The sequence below is a fragment of the Scyliorhinus canicula genome, chromosome 18 (assembly GCF_902713615.1).
Source record: "Scyliorhinus canicula chromosome 18, sScyCan1.1, whole genome shotgun sequence".
Taxonomy (NCBI): domain Eukaryota; kingdom Metazoa; phylum Chordata; class Chondrichthyes; order Carcharhiniformes; family Scyliorhinidae; genus Scyliorhinus; species Scyliorhinus canicula.
In genome coordinates, this window is record NC_052163.1 from 118166418 (window position 1) to 118188095 (window position 21678).

General features: G+C 52.0%; 1 protein-coding gene across 5 annotated transcripts in view; it reads right to left on the minus strand.

Moving 5' to 3' along the window:
* The window catches only part of LOC119953421 (semaphorin-4D-like), a 133964-nt gene that overhangs the window by 18405 nt on the left and 93881 nt on the right, over positions 1-21678 (minus strand). The window lies entirely within an intron of this gene.

Genomic DNA, 21678 nt, shown 5'->3' on the forward strand with positions numbered 1-21678 from the left:
AAGGATGTTGCAGGTTACAGAGGGACATAGATAAGCTGCAGAACTGGGCTGAGAGGTGGCAAATGGAGTTTAATGTGGAGAAGTGTGAGGTGATTCACTTTGGAAAGAATAACAGGAATGTGGAATATTTGGCTAATGGTAAAATTCTTGGTAGTGTGGATGAGCAGAGGGATCTCGGTGTCCATGTACATAGATCCCTGAAAGTTGCCACCCAGGTTGATAGGGTTGTGAAGAAGGCCTATGGTGTGATGGCCTTTATTGGTAGAGGGATTGAGTTCCGGAGCCATGAGGTCATGTTGCAGTTGTACAAAACTCTAGTACGGCCGCATTTGGAGTATTGCGTACAGTTCTGGTCGCCTCATTATAGGAAGGACGTGGAAGCCTTGGAACGGGTGGAGAGGAGATTTACCAGGATGTTGCCTGGTATGGAGGGAAAATCTTATGAGGAAAGGCTGATGGACTTGAGGTTGTTTTCGTTAGAGAGAAGAAGGTTAAGAGGTGACTTAATAGAGGCATACAAAATGATCAGAGGGTTAGATAGGGTGGACAGCGAGAGCCTTCTCCCGCGGATGGAGGTGGCTAGCACGAGGGGACATAGCCTTAAATTGAGGGGTAATAGATATAGGACAGAGGTCAGAGGTGGGTTTTTTACGCAAAGAGTGGTGAGGCCGTGGAATGCCCTACCTGCAACAGTAGTGAACTCGCCAACATTGAGGGCATTAAAAAATTTATTGGATAAGCATATGGATGATAAGGGCATAGTGTAGGTTAGATGGCCTTTAGTTTTTTTCCATGTCGGTGCAACATCGAGGGCCGAAGGGCCTGTACTGCGCTGTATCGTTCTATGTTCTATGAGTGGGCTAGTAAAAGGAATCAACAACAAGTGGGTACAGATTTTAAATGCTTTGCAAAGGAAGGAAAAAATGTTTTCACAAAATGTGTGGTTCAGGTCGAGAATGCACTGCTAGTAAGTGTGGTGGAGGTAGGTTTCAATTGAGGCATTCAAGACTGCTTTAGATGATTATTTAAATGGTAACAATGTGTGAGGGTATGGGGAATGGCACAGAGTCGTAACGTTCATTTGGAGAGCTGGTGCAAACACGATGGACCAAATGGCTGCCTTCTGCATCATAACAATTCTGTGATTTTGTTTGTTTAAAACTGGAATCTTGTGGCTTTATTCACTTGGTGGGTAACTGGGATTTCAAATATTGTCAATTTTAGTTACTGGTCCCTAATCAGATGGTAACAAAAGGAAGAGTTAAAAATCACAAAAACACACAGAAACACAGGCCATGAAAAATTAATAAGAATGCACACAACACGAGATTAGCAGATACTACCCCAGCATTAGTGATCAATAGTAAGATCACGTGGGCATGAGCCTGGAGGCGCTGGTAACGGCGCCGTTGCCGCTCCCTCCAATGAGGCATACCACGAGCCTGGTGGTGGCGGCTACCCTCAAAATTTCGGGGCAATGGAGACGGCATAGGGGAGAGGTGGGGGGCTCGATGGAGTCCCCGATACGGGGGAACTATCGGTTTGTTCCAGGGAGCATCGACGGCGGATTTCTGGGCTGGCACAGGGTAGGTATTAGGAGGTTGAGGGGCCTGTTTGTGGATGGGACGTTCGCGAGCTTGGGGGAGTTAGAGGGGAAGTTTGGGCTCCCCCCGGGGAACATGTTTAGGTACATGCAGGTTAGGGCGTTTGCCAGGCGGTAGGTGGAGGGGTTCCTCTTGCTGCCCCCACGTGGGGTATGGGACAGGGTGCTCTCAGGGGTGTGGGTTGGAGGAGGGAGGGTTTCGGACATGTACCGTGTAATGCAGGAGGTAGACAAGGCCTCGGTGGAGGAGCTGAAGGGTAAATGCGAAGCGGAGCTGGGGGAGGAGATTGAGGGGGGACGTGGGCGGATTCCCTAGAAAGGTTGAATTCCTCCTCTTCCTGTACGAGGCTTAGCCTCATACAGTTTAAGGTGCTGCATAGGGCCCACATGACTGGGACGAGGATGAGTAGGTTTTTCAGGGGAGAAGACAGGTGTGCTAGGTGCTCGGGGAGCCCAGCGAACCACGGCCATATGTTTTGGGCATGCCCAGCGCTGGGGAGTTTTGGAACGGGGTAGCAAGGACGGTGTCGAGGGTGGTGGGATCCAGGGTCAAGACAGGCTGGGGACTCGCAATTTTTGGGGTTGCAGTCGAGCCGGGAGTGCAGGAGGCGAAAGAGGCCGGTGTCCTGGCCTTTGCTTCCCTTGTAGCCCGGAGGAGGATCTTGCTTCAATGGAAGGATGCGAGGCCCCCAAGCGTGGAGGCCTGGATCAATGATATGGCGGGGTTTATCAAATTGGAGAAGGTGAAATTGGCCCTAAAGGGGTTCTTTAGGCGGTGGCAGCCTTTTCTGGACTTCCTGGCGGAACGGTATTGTTTTCAAGTTAGTAGTTGCTTTTGTAGGGGGGTGGGTGTTGTTCTTCGGTTTCTACAATGGTTATTCTGTTAATATTGTTTTGTTGTTTATATTTTGTGAAAATCTTAAAAAAATTATTTTTTTTTAAAATAGTAAGATCACAAGGATATTTGGTATGGATCACACTGGTTTAGTGGCACACCACTTGGATAGTGTAGTTTTAATCTGCATTTTAGCCATTCTATCACCAACTCAGGTGTGCTTAATAGTTAAAGTAGGTTATAGGAATGGGAAAATATTTAATTCTCTCGCATTTGCATTTAACATCTTCATGGATACAAGTATATTGAGTTACTTCCTTACTGTTGGGTATTTCATGACATTTAATCTGCTCAACAAATACAGCTTGATTTACTTAAATGAATCAGTGCATTGGAGTTCCATGTAAGCGACACACTATTATAGTTTATGGGTACGATTCTCCGCACCTGTGGAAAATCGCGAAGTCGGCCGTGAAAACGGGCGACTTTTGCGACGGCCCGACACGGCCCCGTTCCCGACGTATTCACGTCCGGGAAATGGGGTAGGAACGGGGCCGCGTAAATCACGCGCGCGATGATGCCGGAACGCGACAACGACACGAACACGTGAGACCGCCCGACGCCGTAAAAAGGCGCGGGCGAGCACAGAAACTGTAGGCCAAGATATCGGAGCCAAGGAGAGCAGCCCCGCGATTCTTGGAGGCTGACGTCGAGACGCTGCTGGATTCAATCAAGCAGAGGAGGGGTATCATCTGCCCGCGTAGAGGGCATCTCCACCCTGCCAGCGCGGTGCACCAGGCCTGGCGTGACGTGGCTGCTGCTGTCAGTGCTGTGGGGCAGACCCCTCGCTCTGCAGAGCAATGTAGGAGGAAGATGCACAACCTCACCAGGGCTGCCAGGGTAAATGCCAAGAGGATGCCCCCGGGTCACAACCATCCCTCCCCCCCTTTACTTAATCACCCACCTCCCCCCACCCCGGCACAGGGGGTGGAAGGGGATTGGGGCAGAGTGAGTGGAGGGTGGTTCACAAAGTAGTCACAGACCCAGCGCTCTGGCCCCCGTGGAGAGATGCAATGGTCTTATTACAACTTGACCCCCAACCTGTGCCAGTATCTGAACGGCCTGCTGATACCTGCCGTATTGTAATGATCTACCTATACCCCCTCCCCCAACAGGACAAGACCGCTCACAACACTTGTGAGCGGAACAAGACTGGAGGGGGTTCGCCCATCCTGCACCCCCTCACCTCGTTTGAGCAGAGGGCACTGGACCTTGTTGGGGGATCCGCCACCCGGGAGATCGCGCAATGCGAGGTTGGCGGAGCTGCAACAAGTGAGACAACCCTGGATGACAAACCCCCCCCCCCCCTGTCCCTTCACACTCTGCCCACTGGGACAACTCCCCCATCCTCTGTCCCTTCACACTCAGCCCACTGGGACACCTCCCCCATCCTCTGTCCCTTCACACTCTGCCCACTGGGACACCTCCCCCATCCTCTGTCCCTTCACACCTTGCTGTAGCCACTTGGGGTGGCCACTGCCCAACACAAAATGGAAGATTGCAAAGAATGCAGGGAAAATGGACATGTTGGAAAGCAAGCAGCTTGCAAGGCGATTGTGTATTGGGACAACTGCAGAAACCGGTTTTGACTGCTGCAGAGACCAGACAGCACTGTGAAAGAAAACAGGTTAACATACTAATGAGGCAATACCGGGCGAGTCCCAGATACAATGGACACAAGTTAAGCACAAATCGATACATTCCATGGAAGGCCAGACCCAGTGGCGCCAGAGAAGCCCAAAACAAAAGGTCCCAAGAACCGCCCCAGCAACCAAGGAACTGCCCTGGGATTGGGGGGGTTCAAACATATCGATTGGAAGAGACCCCATCGATTCCAAGCAGGTAAGGGAGTCCGCCCAAAGGGGCGCGGACCCCCTGGGACCTATAAAAGAAAGGTCCCACACATGGTTCAGTCTCCTGTCTCCGGGCTCCTGTCTTCTACTACAGCCGTTGAGCAGCAGCCACCAACAAGTAAATGCCTAACGATGACGACCGCTACCAGAAATAGGCACTCCTGACACCCTTGGCAATTGATAGCAATCCGAAGTCTGCAGACCAGAGCAGAGCAAGAGGCCTTGTTCCCTGACCTCGCAGTTCCTTCGAGATAAGTATTAGTTGTTTAGCGGTAGGAGTAAGTTTAATCCTTTAGCGTGTGCATGTGTAGTTATTATAATTGTATTATAATAAACTCAGTTGTTTGGATTTACTAATTGGTGTACGGTTTTATTGCTTTGAACTTCACCTTGAAGCTTGTGGCGGTATCTTACGGCACCCTGACGACTCCAGAGCTTAGAACGAGAAACAGAGCCAAAGTGAGTGTTAAGCACACTCACCCAGAATGACCAACATTTAGTGGCAGACTCTGCCGGGACTCGATTAGAAGTGGCCCCCCCACTCCGAGAGAACCCAGAAATTTGAATTGGAAATCCAATTGGGGAAAGGAAAAACCACAAGTGTTCAAGGAGTTCAAATCAATAACGATAATTCGGAAGTGTGTTTTTGCATGCGTAACTAACAGGGTTGTAAGGTTAAACTGAGAGATTTTTGTTGCGTCAAACTGTCGGAAGTTTTATAGTCGGAACATAGCGAAAGCTGTACCCGTATTTAAAAACATTACCTGATCATCCCCTGTTCCAAATTAAAGAGAGAAAGAGGAAATGGCCATGCAGGCAATGGAACGCCTCATGAACCCAGAACAGTTCGTTGTCGCAGCGACCAGCAGTAGCAGAGTAGGCCAGTGTCCCGTATGGGAGCTGGAACTCAGGAAATATCTCAAAGGGAAAGGATGGCCCCTTTGGAGTGAGTTTTGTGTGAATGAGGAGACAGGTCCCGGGAGTATAGGACATACTTGGTGGGAGAACCTTTCTCAAATTCACAGGAAGAATTTAAGTAAAGCACGCAAGCCGATGGCAATTGTGTCCTGCTTGGCACAATTGCGAGGCACAGAGGAGGTCGTTCGGACGCTCCGAGCAGAATTAGAGGAGAGGAATAGGATGAGCAAAGTGGATGTCAGGGACATCGAAAAGGAAAACCTAGAGTTAAGAAGGAAGCTGGCAGAGAAGGATAGAGAGGTGGATGATGCCAAGAGGGAACATCAGTCCTGTCTAGCCCATCTGAGCAGTTCCCAAACCCAATATGAAAAAGCCTATCAAGATGTCCAGCGCGCAAGTCCTGATAAGAGAAGAGTCAGAAAAGCAGGTAGAGGCATTGCAAAGGCAATGCTCTGACCTAAAGGCAGCTTTAAGAGCACTCCATGCTGCCACCACTGAGCAAAGGCAAAGCACAGTGGATCTCGCAAAGTGTAGGAAGCAGATTGCGGAGCTGCAATCTCTGCTTTCCGTACAGAATGGGTTCCAAAGCACCTTTGGAACACAGTTAGATGAGGAAAATGCCCCAGACTGGCAAGAATTGAGCGAGACAGCGCAGCGCTATGTTCAGGGAATATGTGCGCCAGCAGCGCAACAGAAAAGGAAAGCGCCCCAACCCCCCACAGATCAGATAGCACCCGCACCTATGAACCCAGTCACCACCCAAAGAAAGGCAACCACAGAAGGCGCACCCGACATCACCTACACCACCCCTTAACTGTAACCTAACTCAGGGACGCGTGTGAGAAAATCACCCCGTTCCTCCCCACTGCAGACCATCACAAATTTTCCGCAAAAGTGAAACAGCAGGCTACCATGTACGGCCTGGATGAGAGCGAGCAAGTGAAGCTCACAGTTTTGAGTTTAGACTCATCAGTAGTTGCAGCCCTCCCCGACCCACAGACGTTGGAGGAGGCACCCTCGAGGAGATGCATACATCTATTTTAGACGCGATAGGGTACAATAGAGGAGACCCAGTCGAAGGCCTAAATAAGTGTAGGCAAAAGAGGACAGAGCATCCCACAGCATTCGCAGGAAGTCTGTGGATTCATTTCACTGCCGTTTTTTGGTGATTTAGACCGAGCGCATTTAACCCGCGATAATATGGTTAAATGGACCCGCACCATAATCTCCCACGCCACAGATGCAGGACAGAATGTCTGCAGCAATTATGACCCCTCAGAAGAGGCGCATAATGAAAAAATGGGTTTTGAAAAGATTGTCCCGCGCTTGGGAACAATCTGCCCAAGGCAAGGTTAAAGTAACACCCCCAGAAGAAGCTCAGGCTGCAGCAAATATACAGGCAGTAAGAGCGCACCAAAACCCGCATGGGTAAATGAAGGAAAGAACAGCCCCCCACAGAAGTCGCAGGAATGCTATAACTGCGACCTTTAGGACATTTGCAAAAGAATGCAACGCTTCACAGAGATCTCAGAGAGGGCCAGCAGACAGGCACTCTGAACAGGAACAAAGCTAAGCCAATTCCATAGTATAGGGACGCAGTCAGGACAGACCAATGTGGATGGAACGGACTGACGGTGTTCGGGCTCCCCCACTTGGGTCTGTGACACCCTCTGGGACCGATCCGGAAGGCCGGTGGTCACAGCAAAGATTAGAGGGAAGCCATAGAATTACTTTGGGACACAGGAGGGTCCCGCACAACAATTAATTCCACCATTACAGCACAGGCAGACACGTGGCCGACCCACATCCACAATTACACTCAGCGGATTTACAGGTCACTCGCAGCAAGGACACATTACAGCCAACGTTGTATCAATTCAGCTAGGGAACATCTCCACCAGACACCCATTGTTTTAGTTAATCTGCCCCACACAGCAGAACACATACTGGGTATTGATTTTATGAATGCCCACAGCCTGTCGTTCGATCCAGTCAATCAGTGTGTCTGGAGAATGGCAAAATCGGACAGAGCACCCGCAACTCTCACAGTAGGAGAGTATGCAAATAGGATTAGCGCAGTAGGCGACTATTGTTTCGACCTGACCACGCTTAGCACGGACAAACAGGTTAGGGCAGTTTTGAACCGACACAGGACGGCATTTGCCAGTCACCGGCACAACTGCGGCAGAATGACTGGACAAGTTCAAGTTACTGGACCTGACCCGAGACCACAGAGACAGTACCGATTTCCCCTAGAAGCAGAGGGAGAAATTGGAAAGGTTATAGAGAGCTTATTAGAGCAGGGGGTACTTAGGACAGTAGCCTCGACTATAATGCCCCTATTTGGCCAGTGAGGAAGCCCGACGGATCATGGCGTCTGACCATTGATTATCGGGAACTCAACAAAGTAACCCCAGCAGTAGCCCCCACGGTAGCAACAAGTCCGAGACCATGCTCAAGCCGGGACTCCACTCCAAATATTTCACGGTATTGGACATTAGCAATGGCTTCTGGTCAATCCCATTAGCAAAGGCGTGCCAGTACAATTTTCCTTCACATTTAAAGGACAGCAGTATACGTGGACATGCCTCCCACAAGGATTCACAATTCACCCTCCATTTTCCACCGACAGCTGGCAAATGGATTAGCCAAATTTTCCTGACCCGAATGTCTGGTACAGTAGGTGGACGACCTATTACTGCAGACAGACACCAAGGCAGAGTACATCACGCTTCTGGCCGAGCTCCTGGAAATTTTACAAGAGATTGGATGTAAAGTTAACCCCAGAAGGCCCAAATATTAGAGAATCAAGTAATGTATTTGGGTACAGTCATCACGCACGGCAAACGCGAAATCGGAGTTCAAAAGAATTGAATCGATTGTCAAATTGCCCTTCCCCAGAATGTTTCAGCCCTCCGGTCATTTTTTGGACTGGTTGGGTACTGTCGGAACCATGTCGATGGTTTTGCGACAAAGGCAGCCCCACTCTCAGACCTCCTTAAGAAAGGAGCCCCTTGGGAATGGCTTCCGCAGCATACAGAGGCTGTGGAAGAGTAAAGAAGGCCCTTAGCGCAGCACCCGCGCTACAAGTTCCAGAACAATTCTCCCCCTATGCAATAGAGGTAGCTAGCACCGATCTAACCCTCTCGGCCGTGCTCCTTCAGGAACGGCACGAGCAGCTACGACCAGTGGCTTATGCATCACGACATTTAGACCCCGTAGAACAAGGATTTTCAGCCTGCGAGAGGCACCTACTAGCAGTTTTTTGGGCAGTTCAGTACTTCTCGTACATTACCGGACTCAATCCCATCACCATTTTGACCGAGCACACCCCCACACAGTTAATTTTAGACGGTTGACTGAAGGACGGTTCAGTGAGCCAGATAAGAGCAGCTAGGTGGACACTACTGTTACAAGGACGGGACATAACAATTAAACGGACAAAACACACACATTTTTAGCGGACAACCTCCAGTATCCAGGACAACCCCATGAATGTGCGATTGTAGCACCCTTACACAACACAGGACCCTTAATTGCAAAGACGCCCCCCAGAAAGATAGGGAATTCAAGCCAGAGCCCCCAGCACACAGGCACGTGTGCCCCATTGAAAATATATGTGGACGGTTCATCCACAGTTTTAGATGGAGAACGCATCACTGGATGCGGGATCTATGTTGAGGATGCGCAGGGTCGCGGACTAGAAGAAAGCGCATTAAAATTACCAGGCACTTAGGCGCGCAGGCAGCAGAGCTCGCGGCCATTGCTTATATAGTGGACCACCCAGATTTGTTCCCCAGCCCAGCAGACATATATTCGGACAACTTATATATCTGCAACAGCCTGACCGATTTTCTACCCCTGTGGAGGACAAGAGGTTTGTCTCCGCAGACAGGAAGCCCGTTCCATCAGCCCCAGTACTCCGCCATATCCTAGAGAAGGACAAAGGATAGGACGTATAGGCATAGTTAAAGTTAGGAGTCACCATAGGTCATCCCCCCCTTGGAAATGCAAAAGCCGACGAACTGGCAAAAGCAGGTTCCAGGCGAGGTCACTTTTGGACACCCCCAGCTAGCGCACCAGCTAGCGCCCCTGTGAGTGCAGTTCAGGTCTCACAGACAGATATTAAAGATTTAGTTGAGGCACAGAAACAGGACGAAAATCTCAGGGAGATTTTAAAGGAAACTTTGTGGCCCAGTACGATAGATTCAACACGCTTTGACACACGAGGGTGTGATCATTAAAGATAAATTGTATGTGGTTGCTGAACAAGACAGGAATCAAATGATTGCCTTATTCCATGACAGTCATGGACACCAAGGAATCGACCCGACCACAAGACACCTTAGACAACCTGTTGGTGGCCCAACTTACGACAAGGTGTAACCCACTACATAGAGAATTGTTTAATTTGCGCGCAGAATAACCCGGAGATGGTACTCAAAGAAGGCACAACTCAGCCACACTCGCCCCGGTAATGGCCCCTGGAACAAACCTCCAGATCGATTTTATAGGACCCATTGCCCCCTTGCAGGAATGGCTATAAATATGTTCTGGTGGTCATAGATACCTTTACCAATGGGTAGAGGCATTCCCTTCAGCACCAACACAGCTAAGACAGCTGCAAAGATCCTGACCCACCACATCTTTACGAGATGGGGTCTCCCCAGAAGTATAGAGTCAGATCAGGATCTCACTTTACAGGCGGGGTCATGAAGAACGTCCTGACCATATTCGGCATAAAGCAGAACTTCCACATTGCGTATCACCCCCAGTCAAGCGGGATAGTACAATGCATGAATCGGACCCTAAAATCGACCCGTAGGAAGATGGTACAGGAGAACAATTCGACTTGGGATTCAGTGCTCCCATTCGCACTAATGTTCATCCGAAATACAGTTTCATCAACAACAGGTTTCACCCCACACACACTCATGACCGGACGCCCTATGAAAGGATCAGAATTCCTTTTAGGACTGGACATGACCAGCCCAGAAGTGACGGCCCTCACACATGAGAAAGCAGTCCAAGAATTAGTTGAAACTGTGAGGTCTGCACAGTTAGCAGCCGCAGTACATTGGAGGAAAACAACGAAAACAGAGCACGGCCTGTTTCAACAAGAATGTACACCCCACAGAATTTCAGGTTGGGCAACAGGTTATGCTATCTGTTTATACCCCAGCACGTTTTTGGCTCCTAAATTTTCCGGGCCCGTACTCAATTTCGGACAAATCAGCCCCTCAGTTTATAGGATAAAGTACCCCAACGGTAAGACTGCGTGGTTTCATATTAACCAACTGAAGGCTTATGGAACACAGTCAAACCACTCGCACCATGTCCTACTCGATGCAACAGAACACCTCACCCCGCCCACAAGAGACACATTTCCACCCTCCCCCTCACAGACCAGTGAGCGGAGTCGAGGACTCGACCTCGACTCCGCCCACTGACTTCAGACCATGCCCCGGTACGCCCACAAGCTGCCACAGCAGAGACAGTCCCAGTGACTGTGAAACTGAGGACAGCCACAGAACTCCACCCTACAGCCCCCACTTCAGCGACTACGACCCCAACTCCAGTGACCCCATGGAGATCACCTGCATTAAATATCCAGACCCACACCCAAACCCACCACCAACACTGACGACCCCGACAATGCTCCTTCAATTTTAGACACCACGATTTGGCAGAGGGACAATTCTTGGCGACTTGTCCGCAATGACGAGAGTGACCCCCGGTCACACAATGCAAAGATTGCAGGCCTGATCCATACAAGTGTATGGATCCGGGAGAAGAGGAGGACTTGATGTCTGACTCCCGACACGGCAACCCCTTTGCGACCCTGTTCGCAGAGATGAGAAGTGAGGTGTCCAGATGATGTAAAGAGGAACCGCTTGAGAGAAGCGCTGTCCTTCTGATGGAACCTGCACGTATGTTTGTTTGTATTTAAATGTTTGATTGGAGATTGGCCATTACTTTTCAGCTGAAAGGCTTGTGACCACCTCACATGCACGTTAGTTTATCCGCAGATATTTCTGAGAACGTCACTCAGTTGAAATGTCCTCTGGTGAACCGACAATGTTCACAACTTTCTTCTGTTGCAAATGTTGGAGCATCTTTGGCTCCTCCCTTGTTTTTTAGGTGCCCCTCTATTCTGGGAATAGAGCTGCAATTCCACTACGACTACATTCTTGCCCGTTCGTTTCAGGTTGCTCAGGGCAGTGGAGAAACGGCATTGAGGACCCGCCCTGTCTGAGGACCCCCCTTTGGTCAACTAAGCTCGGGTACAGCACAGCACGCCCTAACCCGGGATCCCATACAAATCTTACCCGTAGGCCCCACACGCAACCCATTCGGATATCTCATTTCTAAACTTTGGTTTCATTTTGTTTAAGGTAGCCCTTCGAGGGCAGCACGGTGGCCTAGTGGTTAGCACAACCGCCTCACGGCGCTGAGGTCCCAGGTTCGAATCCCGGCTCTGGGTCACTGTCTGTGTGGAGTGTTGTACATTCTCCCCGTGTCTGCGTGGGTTCGCCCCCACAACCCAAAAATGTGCAGAGTAGGTGGATTGGCCACGCTAAATTGCCCCTTAATTGGAAAAAATAATTGGGTAATCTAAATTTATTAAAAAAAAGGTAGCCCTTCGGCGGCCATGCCCATATGCTATTTACATCCAGAACATTCGGATGTTAAATCGCAAAACCTGCGAGACGGCTCGCAGTGGCAAAGTTGTTAGGTGTATGTCTGTTCCTAAATTCGCTTTTGAAAAAAAAATGAGGGGAGTCACAGGGTGTGACTTGGCCATTCATTTAAGGGACAATTGGAATGAGAGGACAGATACACTAACATTACAGGTATTAACGAATTATGACAGATACTGTGCTTGATCCCATAGCTTTCCAACAGTCGAAGGAAGGATCAGAGAAAGATCAGCCATACTAAAGGACAGAAGGAAGAGAAGAAGACCACGATGAAAAACGACATGCTTTTAGTTACTGTTTTTGTATTTTTGTTGCGCGGACGCAAACCAATTTTTCCCCTATGACCCCCGCCGTTAATGTTTCCCACACACCGACTACTCAAAGCCCAGTAATGAACAGCAAGGCCCAGACCTGGTGCACAAAATTCATGACCTGGTACTCACTTTCATATGTCATTGAATCACTTTTGGTGATTGCAGTTCTCTGCATCATAGTGCAGACCCTCAGGATGAGGAAATGGAGAAGGAGAGCCTCCCGCTCTTGCGCCTCAACCATTTACAGAGTTCAATCCCCTATTTTCGGATTTCCCCAATCCCCCCCAACCCCTGATGTATAATAAATGATTTAATTTAATATGATCTGTAAATAAAGATTATTGCGGATGTATTATAATGTTCTGCGCTCGACTGCCGAGTCAGAAAACGAAATGTAAAGATACTGTGGTATGAATGAGTAAGGGTTTAAAATGTTATAGGATGTTTAACGTGAGATGAGAATAGATTTATTGCGATAGTTAGAGGTTCCCGATTCGATTGGTAATGCAATGTCCCCCTTTGACATAGCGCCAATCAGAAAATGTTAGTTAAAAGTTTTGCCATAGTTGAGGAAAGAATAGACGCCATGGAACTCGCTGAGGTCAGGGAACACAAGGACACCGTACTTAGGTGATCCTTCATGATTTCTCATGAGGATCACAAGGAGGGAGTGTAGCCACCTGGGGTGGCCACTGCCCAACACAAATGGAAGATTGCAAAGAATGCAGGGAAAATGGACATGTTGGAAAGCAAGCAGCTTGCATGACGATTGTGTATTGGGACAACTGCAGAAACCGTTTTGACTGCTGCCGAGACCAGACAGCACTGTGAAAGAAAACAGGTTAACATACTAATGAGGCAAAACCGGGCGAGTCCCAGATACAATGGACACAAGTTAAGCACAAATCGATACATTCTATGGAAGGCCAGGACCCAGTGGCGCCAGAGAAGCCCAAAACAAAGGTCCCAAGAACCGCCCCAGCAACCAAGGAACTGCCCTGAGATTGGGGGGTTCAAACATATCGATTGGGAGGTAGACCCAATCGATTCCAAGCAGGTAAGGGATCCGCCCAAAGGGGCGCGGACCCCTGGGACCTATAAAAGAAAGGTCCCCACACATGGTTCAGTCTCCTGTCTCCGGGCTCCTGTCTTCTACTACAGCCGTCGAGCAGCAGCCACCAACAAGTAATGCCTAACGACGACGACCGCTACCAGAAATAGGCACTCCTGACACCCTTGGCAATCAATAACAATCCGAAGTCTTCAGAGCAGAGCAAGAGGCCTTGTTCCCTGACCTCGCAGTTCCCTTCGAGATAAGTATTAGTTGTTTAGCGGTAGGAGTAAGTTTAATCCTTTAGCACGTGCATGGGTAGTTATTATAATTATATTATAATAACTCTAGTTGTTTGGATTTACTAATTGGTGTTACGGTTTTATTGCTTTGAACTTCACCTTGAAGCTTGTGGCGGTGTCTTAACGGCACCTGGCGACTCCAGAGCTTAGAACGAGAAACAGAGCCAAAGTGAGTGTTAAGCACACTCACCCAGAACGACCAGCACTGCCCACTGGAACACCCTCCCCCCATCCTCTGTCCCTTCACACCCAGCCCACTGGGACCGTCCAGCACCTGCCGAGCGTCTCTAAATAAGCCGTTTCATTCTCTTTCCCTAGACGTGAGCCGAACGACCAGGGCCGTCTGCCTCCAGGCGGAGACAGGCATCTGCCCCCACTGCACCCAGGGCCGAACGACAGAGGGTGCCCGATCAGCGGGGAGTCCCATCCTCTCCAACCGAATCTGTGGAGCAGGACGCCCAGAGGGCGGCGAGAGAGGAAGAGAGAGAAATGCCCGCGAACGCCCTGCGGCCTCTCATTGGGCCGATGACATAGAGGAGGCTCCACCCAAGACGACCTCGAGCTTGCGGCACAGCTATCTCCCACACCATCCCAGAGACACTACACCCGGTTGGCCTATTTAGTGATGAGGCTCCTGGGTCACAGTCTGGGTCACACATCACAGCTGAGCAGGTACAGCAGGTGGAGGTCGGAGCAGCCGAGGGCCCGGACTAGCGGAGGGCAGGCCAGGCCAAGCATCCAGCTGGCTCCCAGACGTTTTCCGAGTTCCTGGAGTTTCTCAACCCAACCCGCACAGCCGATGCATCAAGAAACCCAGGGACACAATGACTGGATGAGGGCTGTCTTCCAGACTCTGCAGACGCTGTTAGAGGAGTCGAACCGCGTCCAGGAGCAGGGAGTGGTGCCGCTCATGGCAGCAACCAGGCCGACACCACACGGGTGGCATCCGCGGTGGAGGCAATGGGTCAGGTTATGCAAGGCATTGGGCTTAATGTGCACGCGTCATCCTCGGCCCTGGACAGGGTTGCCCTCTCACAGGCAGCAATGCGCCAGAGCCAACACGACATTGCCGGCGCGCTGCGGGCCTTGGCCGAGTCTCAGCAGGTCATGGCCCAGTCACAGCACGCCATGGCACCGTCACAGCAGTCAATGGCACAGTCCCAGCAGTCAGTCGCGGAGAGCATCAACCGCCTGACACACGTGCTGGATGGCGTCGTGCACTCACAGGTCGAGATCGCAGTCCCTGGCGGGAATGTCTAACTCCCCGGACTCCGTCTCTGCAAAACCTTCGGATCCTGGTGGATACCGTTGCAGGCCTCCAGTCCAGGTGTCGTTGGCTGCGACGGGGCACCTCCCCACTCGCACCTCTGTCCCAAAGTGAGGCCCGGGGGCGACCGGGCTCCCCGAGGGAGGAGGTGGTTTTGGGACCCGTCCCATTAACTCCATCACGGGACGTCCCGGAATTCTCGGCCTCCCCCCGTCCCATCCCTGGTGCATCGGGTGGGCAGCAGGCAGAGCAGGGTGGCACGTCACCCGAGACGCCCGCAGAGCAGCCTGGCCCATCAAGGCCGGGTCACCCCAGGAAACGCTTGCCGAAGGAGAAACAAGTCGAAGGGGGCGGTACGCAGCAGTCCTCCTCCACTCCTGCTGTATGATCTGGGGAATCACTTAGACGTAGTGGTAGGGCCCGTAAGGCAACAAAGAGAGACACTGAGTAAGTTGGCACGGGGGTGAAGGGCACAGTTTAGTTGTAGGGCTAGGGCATCTGTAAATTATTGTTAACATTAAACGCACTGTTCCACCTTACTTGTAATGCCGTGTGATTGTTCCACAGCCACAGGAATTGTGATGGTGACCAAGTGTCGCTGGGGTTGACGAGCGGTGAAACTTCGGTGCCGGGTGTGCAGTCCCTTCCCCTCCCCCCACCCCCTCCCCCCTCCCACAGCTATCCACGGGGGGACGTGATGGAGTGTCCGTGACGAACTCAGCGTCCACCAAGGTGGATGGGTTCAGCTATTGCCATGGGTCAGACTCTAACGATTCTGAGCTCACAGCTCATCGCAGAGCGGGCTGTCATCATTCCACATGGCACTGATCACACCCCCCACTGACACAGCCATCAATGTTGTGCCATACTGTCTGGACCCAGTGGTAAGGGTGATGTCGAAGTGGAGCAGTGTACACGGAGAGGGGATGGGGGGTTGTGGTGGTGGCAGTTGTGTGTTGACCCTCTGCACGACTAGCGATGCAGGTGGTGGTTTGGTGTTCAGCGGGGACGTCGCATGCGACGCGTGAACCGTGCTGCCACCAAGGCGTCGCGTGCCCGCCGTCTTCGCCGGGGCCGTCGTGCTGCCTCCTGGGCATCACCAGCACCTGGGTCGTGTCTGCCTGCTGCGCCCGCCACTTCCGCTAGCCTCCTCCTCCTCCCCTTCATAGAACATAGAACATTACAGCACAGTACAGGCCCTTCGGCCCACGATGTTGCGCCGTCCTGTGAAACCCCTCTAAAGTCCCTCTACACTATTCCCTTATCGTCCATATGCCTATCCAATGACCATTTGAATGCGTTTAGTGTTGGCGAGTCCACTACTGTTGCAGGCAGGGCATTCCACGCCCTTACTACTCTCTGAGTAAAGAACCTACCTCTGACATCTGTCCTATATCTATCTCCCCTCAATTTAAAGCTATGTCCCCTCGTGCTGGACATCACCATCCGAGGAAAAAGGCTCTCACTGTCCACCCTATCTAATCCTCTGATCATCTTGTATGCCTCAATTAAGTCACCTCTTACCCTTCTTTCTAATGAAAACAGCCTCAAGTCCTTCAGCCTTTCCTCATATGATCTTCCCTCCATACCAGGCAACATTCTTGTAAATCTCATCTGTACCCTTTACAATGCTTCCACATCCTTCCTATAATGTGGCGACCAGAACTGCAATACTCCAAATGCGGCCGCACCAGAGTTTTGTACAACTGCAACATGACCTCATGGCTCCGAAACTCAATTCCTTTACCAATAAAAGCTAACACACCGTACGCCTTCTTAACAACCCTCTCAACCTGGGTGGCAACTTTCAGGGATCTATGGACATGGACACCGAGATCTCTCTGCTCGTCCACACTACCAAGAATCTTACCATTAGACGACCTGCTCCTGTACGTGTCGGACCCAGTGGCCGGGATGGGAAGTATACTGGGAATGCTGAGGAAGTTCGGCCAGTTCTCAGGATACAAATTAAATACAGCCAAGAGTGAAATGTTTGTGGTACAGGCAAGGGGCCAGGAGAACAGATTGAGAGGGCTACTGTTTAGGCTGGTTGAGGAAAATTTCCGGTATTTGGGAATCCAGGTGGCACGAGACTGGGGCAGGCTGCACAAGTTAAATTTGGCCAGGGTGGTGGAGCAAATGAAGGGAGAGTTTCGGAGATGGGATGCACTCCCGCTGTCGCTGGCAGGGAGGGTGCAGACTGTAAAGATGACAATCCTCCCTAGATTTCTGTTTGTTTTTCAGTGCCTCCCGATCTTTACCCACAGTCCTTCTTCAAAAGAGTTAACAGGATGATCATGAGCTTTGTCTGGGCGGGAAAATCCCCGCGGGTGAAGAAGGCGATGTTGGAGAGGAACCGCAGCGAGGGAGGGCTGGCTTTGCCGAGTCTGATTACTTATTACTGGGCGGCCAACATCGCTATGATAAGGAAGTGGATGGTGGGTACGGGGTCTATTTGGGAGCGGGTGGAGGCGGCTTCGCGTAGGGGCTCCAGCTTGGCAGCCCTGGTCACGGCTCCTCTACCGCTGCCGCCGGCCAAGTACACCACCAGCCCGGTAGTGGTGGCGACCCTGCGGATATGGGGCCAATGGAGGAGGCAGGTAGGGGAGATGGGGGCGTCTGTCTGGGCGCCAATCTGCGACAACCATCGGTTTGCCCCCGGCAGTATGTATGGGGGGTTGCGAGTATGGCGGCGGGTGGGGGTGGGAAGGGTGGGTGATATGTTCCTGGAAGGGAGCTTTGCGAGTTTGAGGAGCTTGGAGGAGAAATTTGGGTTGGTAAGGGGAAATTATTTTAGGTACCTACAGTTGCGGGACTTTGTTCGTAGACAGGTCCATCTTTCCCACGCCTCCCGCAAATGGGGATCATGGACAGAATAGTCTCTAGGGGGGAAGAAGGGGAGGGTAGAGTCTCGGGTATTTATAAAGGTGCTCATGAGGGAGGAAGGATCCCAGATAGAGGAACTGAAACTTAAATGGGAGGAGGAGCTAGGCGGGGAAATGGAGGACGGGCTGTGGGCAGAGGCCCTGTGTAGGGTAAATTCGACCGCGACATGTGCTAGGCTCGGGCTGATTCAATTTAAGGTCGTTCACAGGGCCCATATGACGGTGGCTCGGATGAGCAAATTCTTTGGGATAGAGGACAAATGCGCTAAGTGCGCGGGAGGACCAGCGAACCACGTTCACATGTTTTGGGCATGTCCTAAGCTGAGGGGGTACTGGGAGGAATTTGCGGGGGTCATGTCCCGGGTGCTAAAAACAAGGGTGGTGATGAGTCCAGGGGTGGCAATTTTTGGGGTTTCGGAAGACCCGGGAGTCCGGGGGGAGAAAGAGGCCGATGTTTTGGCCTTTGCTTCCCTGATAGCCCGGCGACGAATACTATTGGCATGGAGGGACTCAAAGCCCCCGAAGACTGAGTTGTGGCTTGCGGACATGTCGAGTTTCCTGGGTATGGAAAAAATTAAGTTCGCCTTGAGGGGATCTGTACAGTGGTTCGCCCGGAGGTGGCAACCATTTATTGACTTCTTTGCGGGAGAGTGAGCGTCAGCAGGGGGTGGGGGTAGAGTAGAGTAGGAGGGAAAATATGGCGGGTAGTACTGGTGGGAGAGGAGCGGGCTTGTGCAGTATGTTACGATTGACGTATTGAAAGTACATGGATGTTTGCACATTTTTGCCTTTTTTGCTTTCTTCTGTTGATGTCTGTAACTGTTTACAAAGCCAAAAACTACCTCAATAAAATTGTTTATTTAAAAAAAAAGAATCTTACCATTAGCCCAGTACTCTGCCTTTCTGTTATTCCTTCCAAAATGAATCACCTCACACTTTTCTGCATTAAACTCCATTTGCCACCTGTCAGCCCAGCTCTGCAGCTTATCTATGTCCCTCTGTAACTTGTAACATCCTTCTGCACTGTCCACAACTCCACCAACTTTAGTGTCATCTGCAAATTTACTCACCCATCCTTCTACGCCCTCCTCCAGGTCATTTATAAAAATGACAAACAGCAAAGGCCCCAAAACAGATCCTTGTGGCACACCACTAGTAACTGGACACCAGTCAGAGCATTTCCCATCAACCACCACTCTTTGTCTTCCATCAACTAGCCAATTTCTGATCCAAACTGCTAAATCACCCTGAATCCCATGCCTCTGTATTTTCTGCAATAGCCTACCGTGGGGAACCTTATCAAACGCTTTACTGAAATCCATATACACCACATCAACTGCTTTACCCTCATCCACCTGTTTGTCACCTTCTCGAAGAACTCAATGAGGTTTGTGAGGCACGACCTACCCTTCACAAAACCATGTTGACTATCTCTAATCAAATTATTCCTTTGCAGATGATTATACATCCTATCTCTTATAAACCTTTCCAAGACTTTTCCCACAACAGAAGTAAGGCTCACTGGCCTATAGTTACCGGGGTTATCTCTACTCCCCTTCTTGTACAAGGGGACAACATTTGCTATCCTCCAGTCCTCTGGCACTATTCCTGTAGGCAAAGATGACTTAAAGATCAAAGCCAAAGGCTCAGCAATCTCCTTCCTAGCTTCCCAGAGAATCCTAGGATAAATCCCATCCGGCCCAGGGGACTTATCTATTTTCACACTTTCCAGAATCGCTAACACCTCCTCCTTATGAACCTCAAGCCCTTCCTCCTCTGTGCTGGCACCACTGCCACTGGCTTCTCCCTCCGCCTCCTGCAGCAGGTCATCTCCCCTCTGCATCGCGATGTTGTGCAGCGCACAGCAGACCACAACAATGCGAGTGACCCTGTCAGGCTGGTACTGCAGGGCCCCTCTGGAGCGGTCCAGGCACCTGAATCTCATTTTCAGGAGGCCACGGCAGCGCTCCACCACACCCCTGGTTGCTGCATGGGCCTCGTTGTATTGGGTTTCCGCATTGGTCTGAGGCCTCCGTATAGGCGTCATCAGCCAAGACCTCAGTGGATAACCCCTGTCGCCTCGCAACCAGCCCCTCAGCCGGGGGAGGGGGATGTCCCTCAAACATCGCAGGGATGTACGACTGCGCCAATATGTAGGAGTCATGCACACTCCCTGGGAACCTTGCACAGACGTTCATGAACGTCATGTGGGGGTCGCATACCACCTGGATATTCATGGAGTATGACCCCCTCCTGTTTGTGAAGTCCTCCCTGTCCCCTGCAGGCGGGCGCATGGGGACGTGAACACAATCGATTGCCCCCTGCACCATCGGTATCCCGGCCACGCTGGCAAATCCATGAGCTCGTGAATCTTGACTTGCTCGGTCCTCGGGAAAGGTGATGTAGCGGTCCGCGATGGCATCGGTCACATCCCGGATGCACCTGTGCACCGATGACTGGGAGATCCCGGAGAGGTCCCCGCTCGGAGACTGGAAGGAGCCGGTCGCATAGAAGTTAAGAGCGACCATCATCTTGATGGCAACCGGGATCGCGTGTCCTCCCCCCGTTCCACGTGGGGCGAGGTGCGCCATGAGGCGACAGATATGTATCACCGTCCCCCTACTCAGCCGGAGTCTCCTCCTGCAGGTGATGTCCGTCATTGTCTGGAAAGAGATCGGGCACGGTACACCCTCGGCCTTGGTCGTCGCCTCTGGCGCCGTGGCTGCACCCTCACTCTCACCTCCTCCCCCTCATGCTGCTCAATGACTGGCAACTCCTCGGCCCTTCCCTCTGCTGCTGCAGCTGGCCCTGCATCCACTGCGGGTTGTGGCTGTGGACGCTGCTCCATCTCCAAATGCAGTGCAGCGGCCCCAACCACTGTGCTGAACATAGCCGTTCTGTTCGCAGACATTGTGCTAACCTACAGAAGGGTGGTGGGGGGCAGAGAAATGGGACATTTTAGACGGAGGTTAGTCGACACCTCGGCAGCCGCCTGCCACGGGATACCTGTGTGTCCCGGTGGCCTGGTCGCGCTGCTGACATGCGGGCAGCCTAACACCTGGTCACTTTCTGCATCCAATGGGCAGTTAACTACGTCCTCTTCACCGGTGCGTCAGTGGTCTGTGGCCGTAAGCCACAGGGCAACCAGCGGGCGTGTCCTCGTGACCGGCACGCCATGGCATGGTGGCAGACACTTTGTAACCGGGGTTGGACGAGTCACTCGCTCACTCTCTCCCTACCCCCCCCCCCCACTCCCACTGTCCCCCTCCGTCTCCCACTCTTCAACCCCCCATCAGTCTCCCACACTTCCCCCTCCGTCTCCCATACTTTCCCCCTCAGTCTCCCACTCCCCCCCCCTCAGACTCCCATACTTCCCCCCTCAGTCTCCCATACTTCCCCCCTCAGTCTCCCACTCCCCCTCTCAGTCTCCCGCACTCCCCCCTCAGTTTCCCGCACTCCCCCCTCAGTCTCCCACACTCCCCCCTCCGTCTCCCACACTTCCCCCCCTCCGTCTCCCACTCCCCCCCCTCCGTCTCCCACACTCCCCCCCCCCCCGTCTCCCATCCTCCCCCCCCTCCGTCTCCCACACTCCCCCCCTCCGTCTCCCACTCCCCCCCCTCCGTCTCCCACACTCCCCCCCGTCTCCCATACTTCCCCCCCCTCCCACACTCCCCCCCCCCCCCTCCCACACTCCCCCCCCCCTCCGTCTCCCACACTCCCCCCTCCGTCTCCCACACTCCCCCCTCCGTCTCCCACACTCCCCCCTCCGTCTCCCACACTCCCCCCTCCGTCTCCCACACTCCCCCCCTCCGTCTCCCACACTCCTCCCTCCGTCTCCCACACTCCCCCCCTCCGTCTCCCACACTCCCCCCTCCGTCTCCCACACTCC